This window comes from Eurosta solidaginis, chromosome 5 (genome assembly GCF_040869045.1).
Source record: "Eurosta solidaginis isolate ZX-2024a chromosome 5, ASM4086904v1, whole genome shotgun sequence".
Taxonomy (NCBI): domain Eukaryota; kingdom Metazoa; phylum Arthropoda; class Insecta; order Diptera; family Tephritidae; genus Eurosta; species Eurosta solidaginis.
This window is the reverse complement of record NC_090323.1, coordinates 129,193,029-129,207,170: the sequence shown is the minus strand read 5'-3', so window position 1 is coordinate 129,207,170 and position 14,142 is coordinate 129,193,029. Positions and strand designations below refer to the sequence as shown.

Here is a 14,142-nt window from a genome sequence, read left to right as displayed (position 1 = left end):
CATATTTCACTTTCTTTCTTTATAAACATGCACACATTTATATGAGTTTTTTTTGCTAAAACACACTTTAGTAGACCAAAAAATATTAAATAATGCGTATATTAATTTCTGCAAAATGTAAATCACAGAAATTGAAAAAATTTTCCACTTTTCTGCAGAATTAGAAATGACGGATTTTTTGCACGCAAAAATTACGTATTTTGCTATCCCTATGAAAATAATAGGTGCGAGATACATTGTGGGAAAGCAAAATTAATCAGCATGCTATTTCATTTGCACAATTTTTCATTCCAAATCGTCACCCCTGTCAAAAATTCGTGTGGCTGTGTGCGTTTTTGGTCACACGATTTTTGCAGGGTACGTATACACATATAAAATTTGTATAGAAATTTGCAAACTTTAACACCAAATAACTTTTAAATTATAAGTATGCGCACTTTAAAATATATATATTTGTGATCTGGAGAACTCCCTCTTAATTTTAAATCTTTCCGGAGATATTCCACTTAAAACTCTCAAAATTGAAACAATTTTCCACCACCAAATGTTTTGCTGTCTCTGCTGAATTAGAAATGGCGGATTTTTTTGCACGCAAAAATGACGTATTTTGCTATCCCTATAAAAATAATAGGTGCGAGAGAGCACGATACATTGTGGGAAAGCTAAATTTGTCAACATGCTATTTCATTTGGAGAATTTTTCATTCCAAATAGTCACCCCTGTCAAAAATTCGTGTGGCTGTGTGCGTTTTTGGTCACACGATTTTTGCAGGGGAACCTAGCAAAAGGGCAAATAAGCGGATTTGCAGCAAATTCGTTACAATTGGTGTCAGAAGAGGAATTGTTGAATAAATTCCAGAAGACAACAAGGACATGGCAAGGTTCAGTGAATTGAAGATCCAGCAACTGAAGAAGGAGTTGGAGAGCCGTGGATTGAATACAAGCGGCGTTAAACTCGAACTTCAGGCACGGCTACGAGAGGCAATGGAAGCAGAAGGAATTGATGTGGAAGAGTATGTCTTTCATCTTGATGGCGAGGAGACAACAAAAATTTAAGAGAAAAACGAAACATCGCAGACGGTTACCAGCGCAGACTTGAACATGATATTGGCTGCAATATCTGCACAAAACATCGACAGTAGCATCAATGTCGTCGCAATTAGCATCCCAACTGGAAGCGCAAGAGGCACGTATAACAGAAATGTCATCGCAAATATCCACCAACATGTTATCTCAACTAGAAGAACAGAAAACGTATATGTCATCTCAACTAGAATAACAGAAAACGTATATGTCATCTCAACTAGAAGAACAGAAAACGTATATGTCATCACAGATGGAATCCCAAGAGACACGAATAACATAGAAGATGGAAGGACAGAAAACACAAATTGCAGAACAATTAAAAGAACAAGAGGCATGCATAACATTACAGCTCGAAGCACAAGAAGAGCGTATTTCAACAAAGCTGGAGGCACAGGAAACAAAATTCTCATCACAGCTGGAGGCTGTTAGTGAACGACAAAATAAAGTGGAGGCCGAGATGGATGCTTTGAAAGATCGGATTCAGGAGTTACAATTGAACCGTCCAATCATTTCAACGTCTACTCTGAAGGTAAAATCCCCAACGTTTGATGGTTCTGTTCCATTCCAGGTATTTAAGCTACAGTTTGAGAAGACGTCGGCAGCGAACAACTGGAATGCTGAAGATAAAGTTGCAGCTCTGTTCGTGGCATTGAAAGGGCCAGCAGCCGAAATCCTACAGACGATTCCCGAAGGAGAGCGGAACAACTATGAAGCATTGATGGCCGCTGTCGAGAGACGTTATGGAAGCGAGCATAGGAAACAGATATTCCAAATTGAGTTGCAAAACCGTCACCAAAGAGCTAATAAGACTTTGCAGGAGTTTGCCTCGGATGTTGAAAGGTTGGCTCATCTCGCAAATGCGGATGCACCCGTGGAATACACCGAGAGGATAAAAATCCAGAGTTTTATAAATGGCATACGGGACGTGGAAACGAAGCGAGCTACATACGCAAACCCAAAGCTGACATTTGCTGAAACGGTATCACATGCATTGACTCAGGAAACGGCCACAAAGCTCATCGTGTGGAAGTGGAAAGACCAGATTGGGTAGACACAATTTTGGAAGCACTGAAGGGATCACAACAGAAAAATGCCGGAGTTATTAAATGTTTCAAGTGCGGCAACCCAGGTCATATTGCACGACATTGCAGCAGCGGTCCCAATAGCTCCAACAATGTCGGTGGCCGTAAACGCAGAGCTGAAGGAGATGAGCAAATCTCCAAGTCCCCTCAATCGTTAAACTAAAGCGAGTCAGCCGCAAGGGGCGACAGCTGGCTCCCTCAATTGAATGCCCCATAATCTCTATCTCACAAATTGGAAGAAAGTCAAACAATCTTACTGTCGGAGGACATGTGGATGGAAAGGAACGTTTACTGACTGTAGATACGGGTGCATCTCATTCCATAATTCGAGCGGATTTAGTCAACAAGAAGGTAAGATCATTGCATGGAGCAATATTGCGTACAGCCACTGGAGAAGACAGCACGGTTCTAGGAGAAGTATCATGTGAAGTCGCAATTGGGAACGTCGCGGTAGTACACAATTTTATAGTGGCAGAGATTGTTAATGGAATCATAATTGGAGTGGACTTCTTAATCGACCAGGGCATCAAGATCGACATGCAAAGCAAGACGATGCGATATAAGAACATGGATGTGCCACTTAATTTCGGCTACGAGAGAGCCTACAGCAGTAAACGAGTGCTGGTGGAAGAGAGTCAGCAAATACCACCAAAATCAGAAGCAGTCATCTGGGTAAAGGTTGATGGAGATTGTGGGACAAACAAATTGTGGGTTGTCGAAGCAGCAAATAAATCAGTACTGAACATACTTGTAGGAAAAACCCTGGCTATGACAAAACAAGATGGACGTATTCCGGTAAGAGTACTCAATGAGTTCAAGTCACCATTCAATTTGACCAAAGGAACTATCTTGGGAAGATGCCAAGAGGCCGAAGTAGTTATTAACTGTGAACAGCTCCGGGAACACGTTTCATCTAGTAATACTGATATTTCAAACGACATCACGGCATGGACGCAAGCGCTAGAGGAAGCCTATCAGAGTAAGGCAAAACAACTGTTCCTAAAGTACGCGAACATCTTTGTCCAGGATGGTTTCAAACCAGGCCGCACCAACGTTGTGAAACATCAAATTGACACTGGAGATGCGAGGCCGATCCGTCAAGCTCCACGTAGTGTTCCACTGGCGAAGCGGGAAGTTGTGAGTCAAATCATACAAGAAATGAGCGACAGCGGCGTCATCGAACCATCAGCTAGTCCATGGAGCTCACCGGTAGTACTTGTAAAGAAGAAGGATGGAAAAATTAGGTTTTGCGTGGACTACCGGAAGTTGAATGACGTTACGAAAAAGGATAGCTGCCCATTGCCAAGAATTGATGACACTCTGGACTCGCTATCTGGTACGAAATGGTTTTCCACACTGGACTTGAAAAGCGGCTACTGGCAAGTGGAGGTGAAGGAGGAAGACAAAGAGAAAACAGCCTTCAGTGTTGGTGATGGTCTTTGGCAATTTACAGTGATGCCTTTTGGACTTTGTAATGCACCAGCTACTTTTGAGAGACTCATGGACCAGGTACTGAAAGGACTACATTGGAAAACATGCTTGGTGTACCTGGACGACATCATCGTATTGGGCAAGAATTTTGATGAACATCTTAGGAACTTGGAGGAAGTTTTCCAAAGAATAGCTGGCGGTGGTCTGAAGTTAAGTCCCAAAAAGTGTGCGCTGTTTAAAAAGGAAGTAAATTATTTGGGTCACAAGGTAACGACAGAGGGCATCTGCACTGCGAACGAAAAGATAGAGGCAGTAAAGGATTGGCCAAGACCACAGACTCTGCATGAATTGAGAAGTTTCCTTGGGCTGTGCACATATTACCGCCGATTTGTACCAAATTTTTCCAGCGTAGCCCATAGCCTCCATGAGCTTACAAGAAAAAAATAAAGCTTTTGAATGGAAAAAGGAGCAAGAGGTGGCTTTCCAAACATTGAAGGAGCGTTTGTGCACTGCCCCAATGTTGGCATATCCGATTCCAGGAGCAATATTTATTCTAGATACAGATGCGAGTGGATATGCTATAGGAGGCGTTTTGTCACAACTGGTTGATGGACAGGAGAAGGTAGTTGCATATTACAGCCGTTCGATTGGAAAACCAGAGAGGAACTACTGCGTTACGCGGAGAGAGCTGTTGGCATTGGTAGAGTGCATTAAACATTTTCACAAATACCTCTACGGCCAGCGATTCCGTGTCAGGACAGATCACGCAGCGTTAAAATGGCTTCTGCAGTTCCGTAATCCGGAAGGACAATTGGCACGGTGGATCGAGCGACTACAAAACTATGACTTTTCCATTGAGCATCGAAAACGTAGTACCCATGGAAATGCCGATGCAATGTCACGAAAGCCATGTAGTTTGGAATGCAAGCACTGTTCAAAGGCCGAGGCTAAAGAAGACACTATAGATGTCCGGCTAATGACTATAACGTGTACGGATGAATGGGATAAGGAACAACTAAGAAAGTATCAGCTAGAAGACACAGATCTGTCACATGTTATGCAATGGCTCGAAAGACTAAGCAGGGAGGAGATGTCAGCGGAGAGTCCCATTGCGAAGTCATATTGGGCACAGTGGAACAGTTTAGAATTGATATCCGGTTGCTTGCATCGAGTATGGGAGAGTGAGGATGGTCAATGCAAGAAGAAACTGATAGTAGTTCCCAGAAAGAGGATTCCTGACGTGCTCAGCGAGCTGCACAATGGTCCAAGTGGAGGTCATCTTGGAATCACGAAGACACTCGAGAAAATTAAGCAGAGATTCTATTGGGTTTGTTGCCGTCAGTCGGTCACCGAGTGGATTGCCAATTGCGAGGTATGCAACAGAGCGAAAGGGCCCAAAACCCGAAGTCATGGCCAGATGAAGCAGTATATTTCAGGTGCACCATTTGAAAGGATCGCTATGGATGTCGCAGGTCCATTTCCGATTAGCAACCGCGGAAACAAATACGTACTGGTGGTTATGGATTATTTCAGTAAATGGCCAGAGGTATACCCAATCCCAAACCAAGAAGCAGAAACAGTAGCAGAAGTGGTTAGAAGCGAATGGGTTGCAAGGTATGGTGTACCAATGGAGTTACATTCTGACCGAGGCAGGAATTTTGAATCAGCTGTGTTCCAAGAAATGTGCAAGAAGTTGGGCATTCGAAAAACACGGACAACTGCATTGCATCCTCAATCCGATGGTATGGTGGAACGTTTCAATAGAACATTGGAGGAGCATTTAAGGAAAGTAGTAGACAAGTACCATAAGGACTGGGATACACACATATTATTATTCTTGATGGCCTACCGATCGGCAGTACAAAACACAACGGGCCAAACTCCCGCAAAGGTAATTTTTGGCAATGACCTTCGACTGCCAGCTGATTTGAAGTATGTAATGGATGCCGATGTGGAGAGGAATGTCAAGAAATCCACTGGTGTCTTGGAAGAAGAGCTGAGAGAGATACACGATCTGGTAAGGCAACGAGCAAAGATTATGAGTGACAAGATGAAAGCGAGGTGTGATAAAGCAATTAATTCGGAAGGGTTTCAGGAAGGAGATTTGGTGCTGCTATACAACCCACAACGAAAAAAAGGTTTGTCCCCGAAATTGCAGTGTAACTGGGAAGGCCCATACAAAGTTGTAAAACGGATCAACGATGTAGTGTACCGCATACAAACCGCGAACCAAAATGAAAGTGGTTCATTTGGAAAGATTAGCAGCGTTTAGATCGAGAGATTTGTCCGATCGGGACGATCAGACTTAGGTGGAGGGCAGTGTCACGGATATTAGTATCACTAAGCTATACCATCACTAAAGCGATGCTAAGGCCATGCTAAGCGATATTTACGTCAATAATCAAATCATGTATACACATATATAAGGCAGCCGAGAGATGTCACACACAGATGCATTTACTTATACGCCTATGTGTGCGCGAGAGACTGTAAACTACAAACATTCACATCAATAATTCAATCATTATGTATCTACATAAACGAATAAATAATTGCGTCTACACATATGTACCATGTACGCATACGAGCAGCGGAGAGTCAATGCGCAAACACATGCATATATCTGAGATACTCCTATAAGTATGCAATGAGAAAAACTATAAAATTGTGCAATTGTAGTTAGAGCTGAGATGTTTGAGAGCTAATGGACTAGTAGATTCTGGAAGCGCTTAGAAAATGCGAATGTTAAAATCAAAGAGTATAAAAGGCGACAGATGTAGAGGCGCTGGAATTCAGTTTGATTTGAGTTGTCAAGTAGTTACAACTAAGACGATATCTAGCGAGCAATAGCAGTATTATTTTGAAAGTCAGTTTCATTTAAGCTATCAGTTTGGTTATTAAGCTATTCGTTGCACAGTTTGAGTGTTATTGGGAAGTATTTTAATAAAGGCCATTTTTCCATTATTCAATATAGGAGTTATTTATTCAACAGTTTAGCGTTACGAACCTAGCAAAAGGGCAAATAAGAGGATTTGTAGCAAATTCTTTACAATATATATTCCCACCCCCATATACACATATCCGCATATATATAAAAGCGGTGCATTAAAAAAAATTTACCGGCAAATCCCACAAATACTTGCACAAAGTTAGCTTATTGCCCTTTTATACTTGTGTCCCTTGCGGTAAAATTTTAAATACATATCCCCACATCTATATTATTTGCGATACCCAGCAGTAAATTCGGCCACATTTATATTGTCTGCAATACCCAGCAGGAAATTCTGCCGCTAAGCGCAACTGTACCCAGACTACTCTGAATTCAGTCCAACTGGTCCTTGCCTACTGCAGTCTTGACCAATAGGCAAACTTCTATTTTTGGTATTCTCTCATAAATAAACAGCAGACAGTCCCCAAAATGCTCAAAATAGGCAAAGTAAAATTAAGCAAGTCCCTTTTTAGAATGGTTACCGTGGACGAAAATAAATTTATATCCGAAACAGATATTTTTACGGATTATTGCGCTCGGTTCGGCTCAACCCAGATTCAAGATAATACCGAGGCATCCCTAAAACTAAAAGACAAACATATCGATGTATTTTGGCCAAGGGTACAGAGCGCATATTACGCAGTAGTAGAGTCAGATGACACCGACCTCCCTGAAAATTTTAAGTCCTCAGCTTTCGGTAAATACCGAACTTGCCTTAAAGCATATGAGGACACAAAGGCAAAAATAGGCGACCAATTGCAGCTCATAGAATTGAGTAACCCCGTGCTACAAGCACAAGCCCAACCACCCCAGAGTCCTCCAATATGAACATGAAAGTCCCCCCTGTGATACAGAAACTTTTTATGGAGGGTATGATCAATGGCCGTACTTCCGTGACATATTCACTGCGGTATATATCAACCACTCGAAACTCTCCAGTGCTCAAAAACTGTATCACCTCCGACATAAGACAAATGGAAAGGCAGTTCAAATAGTCGAACAGTTCCCTCTAAGCGACGACGATTTCAGCCTAGCATGGGAGGCCCTCAAGGCGCGTTATGAGATCAAGCGAGTCCTGGTCGACAATCAACTCCGAGTTCTCATGAATCTAAAACCGATTCAATCGGAAAACAGTGATGAAGTCCAGAGTATAGAATCATCCGTCAACAACTGCTTCCAAATACTAGCTACCCAACAAGTTTCAAGAGAAAGTTGGGATCCCTTCTTTATATATCTGGTAAAGCTTCCAGAGAATAGAGTTGCCCTGTGGGAGCAAACCTCTAAGCTCCAGAAGAGACCTCCCGAACTAGTACCACATGAGCCACTTTCTGACTACACGCTACGAGATATTGGAAAGGGTGGATCAATGGCGACCAGCCAAACCCCCATATAATCCACCCTCCACGAATTTTTTAGGCCTCCCCCAAGTCAGAACAACCCTCAGTTCAGGCAGGCTCAAACCCAAAACCACAGCCGCAACTCCCCGCACAATAGCAACAACTCCCAAAATCGCACAAATGTTCATGTGGCCGCCTGCAGAATGTACACGCAGTCCTCCCACACGCTAGAAAGCTACTTGCGTTACAAGAAGCTGTCAATACCTGAGCGGAAAAAATCGTGAGAGATAACAACCTGTGCGAAAGCTGTCTATCTCAAACCGATCTCTTACAAGATTGCACAAGCACAAGAACGTGCCTCTACTGCCAAGGTCGCCACAACTCCACCATGCATGATAACGCAGGTCCGCCTCAAACGACCGGAGCAAAAAGGACGACATACCACGTAGCCACCATCGGAACCACCAGGGACCAGGACATCAGCCGGACGACACCCGGGGAATATCCATCCGAGGCAGCCCAAGTTCAATCGCTACACTCCGACAATGATAGCCAAATCATTCTCCCCACAGCGATAGTGTATATAGAACACCGAGGGAACTGTTTCAGGCTCAGAGCCTTACTGGACCAAGGGTCAGAACTGAGCTTCATTTCATCAAAAGCTCAGATCAAGGTAGGCCTCCCATATACACACTCCCTATTTGAATTATCGGGCATCAGAGGCGGAGTAGTACAAACCTCCAACAAGTTGTGCTCACTAACCCTAGTCTCAAATGACAATAAGGTAAAAATAAAGGCCCAGGCAATAGTGCTACCTCGTCTCACTATGCAACTCCCAATACTCAGGCTAAACCCAGAACAAAGTAGAAAATGGTTTCAACTTAAACTAACCGACCAAAGCTATCGGAATCCATCCCAAATCGATTTGGTGTTAGGCAGCGATCTCATCCCTCAAATCATGCTAAACGGCATCGAAAAGATCTCCCCAACACTGCTAGCCCAAAAAAAACACTATTTTCCCCGAAAGGCTGGAAGCACACTCCTCTCAAGCGTGGGAAGTGACGAATGTCCAGCTGAATGAATAGCTACGACAATTCTGGGAAATTGAAGAGATACCCAGAACGCGAGTGGAAACTCCAGAAGATAAAATGTGCGAAGACTTTTATCAAAGCACCACCACTCGCATGGGTGACGGTCGATAAATGGTTCGGCTCCCCTTTAAACCAACATTCCCGAACAATATCGACCTAGGCCAATCCCGTACTGCAGCCCAATGACAGTTCCATTGGAATGGAACGTATACTCTCCAAAAAGGGCGATCTCAAACAGCAGTACGACCAAGTACTTGAAGAAAATCTTTCTCTAGGCCACATGGAAGAATGCAGTCCGAATGAATTAAAATATCGGGGTAAATACTGCTCGTTCCATCTCCCTCACCATTAGGTCATAAGGCCAGACAAGAAGACAACAAAAGTCAGAGTTGTATTCAATGCCTTTTTAAAGTCGGGTTCCGGTCACTCCCTCAACGATGATTTATGTACCGAACCAATCCTGCAACCCGATCTCCGACTTATGTTGTTAAAATGGCGAACATATGTTTAATGGCGATGTAGAGAAAATGTACCGCCAAATACTCTTACACCCCGATGACCGAGACTACCAACGGATAATATTCCGAAGCCCCGAACTCAGTCCAATAAAAGACTACAAGTTAAAAACGGTCACCTTCGGGGTTAACTGCGCGCCTTTGCTGGTTATTCGCACTCTATTCGAGCTGTCGAAAGATATAGCCGACTCACATCCACGCGCAGCCCCAATACTAAAGTCCGAGACGTATGTTGACGATATTTTATCTGGCAGTCATGATCTCCAATCAGCCGAGCAATCCCTAACAGAGACTATAGACACTCTCAATTCAGCCGGCTTTCCCCTAAAAAAGATGACTGCAAACCATCCGGATATATTTAAACATGTACCCAAGGCGGACTTCCTAGAGACCTACTTTCTCGAATTTGAGAAATGTAGCACCGCCAAGACTCTGGGAATTCAGTGGAATGCCCTCTCGGATACGTTCTCGTACACAGTGGACTCACAGCCTGCCTGTACAGCAGCCACTAAACGACAGATTCTCTCCTCCATTCCAAAACGTTTCGACCCCGCAGGGTGGCTAACGCCAATCTTGAAACAGGCCAAAATATTGACGCAAGAATTGTGGTTAGACGGGACCGAGTGGGACTAAACCCATCCGCCTAGTCAAATGGGGCAGTTCTCTCAAAATCTTCCCTCTATCTCAGCCATCCAAACACCCCGATGGATGAATCTTGCGCTTGATCAATATGTTGAGTTCGATGGATTCTGCTACGCCTCAGAAAAAGCTTATTGCGCAAATCTGTACCTAAGAACTACCGTCGGTACTCAGGTCTACGCTTAACTTATAGTGTCCCAAGGCAAAGTGGCTCCGCTCAAAACGATTAGTCTGCCACGCCTGGAGCTATGCGGAGCGCTCTTATTAGCAAAATTAGCCACAGCAGCCCAACCCCATCTCGGCCCAAGTAAAAAAAATTAATTATGTGGCCCGATTCTGAAATCGTGCTAGCCTGGCTGAAAAAAAACACCCGATTCTTGGAAAACATACGTCTCTAACCGAACAGCGCAGATTATAGACCTCGTAGGAAATGTCCCTTGGCGACATGTGCGAAGCAAAGACAACTCCGCGGATCTTGGAACCAGAGGATGTAGCCCCGCCGACTCGGGCTAACTCATCGCTATGGTGGAATGGTCCAGAGTTGCTTTCCCGAACCCCCGAGGATTGGCCGCAACCAACGATGAAAACAGTCAACCCACCCGAACTACACCGAATAGAGGCACTGCATGCCGCTGAGGAGACTGACGATATCATAGATCGGTTTTCCCCTTACTCTCGAGCTCTACGTGTCATCGCATATGTTCTGAGGTTCATACGTCGGGTAAAAGATGCATTAAACGGCATCCATTATCCTGTCACCCTCTCGCTATCTCATGCCGAACTTAAACGAGCGAAACATCGTATGATCATCGCGTCCCAAACTCGATACTTCGGTCCAGAGCGAGCATGCCTAGAGGACTCGAAACGCCTAGGGAGACGTAGTCCCCTGTTGGTACTTGACCCATTTCTCGACAAGAGCGGAATGCGCCGCGTGAATGGTCGACTAGCCAACGCAGACATGCCTTATCATGATCGACATCCCATTATTCTCCACGAGAAGTCACGGCTCTCCACCCTGTACCTACGTTTCCTTCACGCCACAAGGCATTGATTGGAAATTTATACCGCCGGCGCACCCCAAATAGGCAGCTTTACCTTTGAAGAATTCTCGGCTTTATTAATTCGTATAGAAGCCGTACTCAAATCTCCCCGCTTTCTCAGGTCCCAGCAGACCTCACTGCCCGCACACCGCGCCATTTTCTTCGAGGTGCCCCACTGGTCTCTCTTTCCGAATCAAATCACGAAAACCTCTCTATAATCAATCGATGGGAGAGACTAAAGGTTCTGCATCACCAGTTCAGCAAACGCTAGAAAAAAGGCTACCTCATCGACCTTCAAAAGCGTTATCGTTGGAAAAACGCTCAAACTCCCCCTAAAATTGGCGATCTAGTCTTCATTAAGGAAGACAACTTACCCCCCTCCGAATGGCGTCTGGGTCGAGTAGAGAGCACTCATCCTGGCAGAGACGGACACGTAAGAGTGGTCGGCGTACGCACTCAAAATGGTGAAGTCTCGACGGATATTGTCCAAAAGTACGCGCCACAAGGCATTGATTGGAAATTTATATCGCCGGCGCACCCCACATGGGCAGATTATGGGAATCTGATGTCAAAAGCTTCAAAACCCATTTTAAAAAGGTGGCCGGAACTCACAGCTTTACCTTTGAAGAATTCTCGGCTTTATTAATTCGTATAGAAGCCGTACTCAATTCTCGTCCCATCTCCCCGCTTTCTCAGGTCCCAGCAGACCTCACCGCCTTCACACCGGGCCATTTTCTTCGAGGTGACCCACTGGTCTCTCTTTCCGAATCAAATCACGAAAACCTCTCTATAATCAATCGATGGGAGAGACTAAAGGTTCTGCATCACCAGTTCAGCAAACGCTGGAAAACAGACTACCTCATCGACCTTCAAAACCGTTATCGTTAGAAAAACGCTCAAACTCCCCCTAAAATTGGCGATCTAGTCGTCATTAAGGAAGACAACTTACCCCCCTCCGAATGGCGTCTGGGTCGAGTAGAGAGCACTCATCCTGGCAGAGACGAACACGTACGAGTGGTATGCGTACGCACTCAAAATGGCGATCTCGCTCGATGAGCTTGACTCAGATCCCCACGGTTCACGATCATCTCCCGAACCAACTACAGTCCATTAAGCTTAGCTATCGAAACCACCCCAGAACATAATTAAGTCACCCCCCAAAATTCTCCTCCCATTGATATAAACGAAGGCTCTAACATCCCTGCCCTTTACGTTCCTCTTCTTATTTTCTTCTTCCAGATGGATCGTTAGCGCCCTCCGGCTCCCGCACCATGCCGTTCGCTGCAATCGCGAGTTGTAGTGCCCGCAGCCCCGTCACGACGCATCAACACAGCGATGCCCGACTATCGGAAATGCCGATTATGCATGCGGCATCACGCCCTCCTGAGGTGCCTTGTTTTCGCGGCCATGGAGCAGCAACAACGCACGCTAATTGCTAGGCACATCAATACTCTCTCAATTGACTGGCGCTGTTCCATCGCACCAACGAGTGCACCTCTACGGAACGCTGTCGGGTCTGCGGGCAACCTCATCACACACTGCTACATCGAGAAGCCGGAGGTTGCCAGCCGTCGTACGCCGTACCACCACACCAGGGGGCTCGTTCGCAGCCACGTCGCCTGGAGCAGCGCCGTCGTACTCCCGCACCGCATCGCCGACAACCACAAGCCACCACTCGTGCGTCCGACGTACGCCAACAACAGCGGAAATTAAACCATGGAGACCGCACAATAAGATGCACCGCCACCGGCCTGCGCACACCTACAAAAATAAAGTTGGCAGAATCCTCATCAAAGAAGCAGTTCGGGCGTTGAACGAGTTTGTACACGTTAGGCGGTTAGTACGCCTAGGCGGGCCAGGACGTTTAGGCGGCATAGGCTGCCACACGTCTAAATCCCCATTTATGAATTTAATTGTAACATGAATTTAATTATAACCCATCTATTGTATTATATTGGATTATATTGTATTTCATCTTATTGTACTCCCAAAACCTCATGAATTACACTTAGTTTTAAATTTCCCATTAGGAATACTCATGGACGTGTGGCAGCCTCCACCGCGTAAATCGCCCAACCTGAATTCGCCGCAATCAAAGGGTAGCGCTCCGGCATGATCGCCACCTGTCAGAAAATCACCACCTTTTGGTCATTGCTAAATTTTCAATCGTGCAAATCAACAACTTTGGCTTTTTCTGGTTTTTAGTATTAATTTGCGATTTGTCATTTTGCTTTCTAACCATCCTATTTGAAAGGAAAAATCATCGTTTTTCTAAAAGTGAATTGAAGTCAAGTAAATACTCTATAAAGTGTATCGGAATTGCGTGAAACGAATAAATTTCGAAAAACCTCTGATACGGTTTTACCAAAACCATAGCAAATAAAATCAGCTATTTTCACCTACATTTCGGTCTTATTATTTGCGATTTGAAAGTACCTATATTTGCTGTCGGATCATCTGCGATTTAAAACAATCAGCGGTGCGAGAGACTATTGGCCACGCACATATACGAGCATATAAAAGGAGCAATTTGAAGGTTTAGCAGCTTCTGTGGATAACATCCGAACAGCTATCATCCCATCAACCGACGTTGTGCAGGTAACTCGCTTCGTAATACATACGTTGGTAAATCCTTCATATTGTGAAGAAAGACAAAAGTAATCTTGAAGCAGGGCCTTTTATTGATTGGAGCACGCCCTACCCATATCGGATTGACATACATACATACATATTTATGCGTGTTAATGGTTAGGAATGCATACATTTCTTGAAAAATAATAAATTTTAAACGTTAGGGTCTTAAACAAAATTTCTATTTTTTGTATGTTTGTATGTATGTATGTATGTATGTACATGTATGCTAATGTTTGTGCTCTAAGGATATTTAGTCTATTTTAATAAATAAAGAAGCATGTAAGTATGTGTATATGCAA

The 14,142-nt window shown here is 44.4% G+C and overlaps 1 protein-coding gene across 2 annotated transcripts in view; it reads right to left on the bottom strand.

The window, feature by feature from the left end:
* Window positions 1-14,142, bottom strand: part of LOC137252732 (uncharacterized) — a 160,470-nt gene that overhangs the window by 106,755 nt on the left and 39,573 nt on the right. The gene's annotated exons all lie outside the window — the stretch shown is intronic.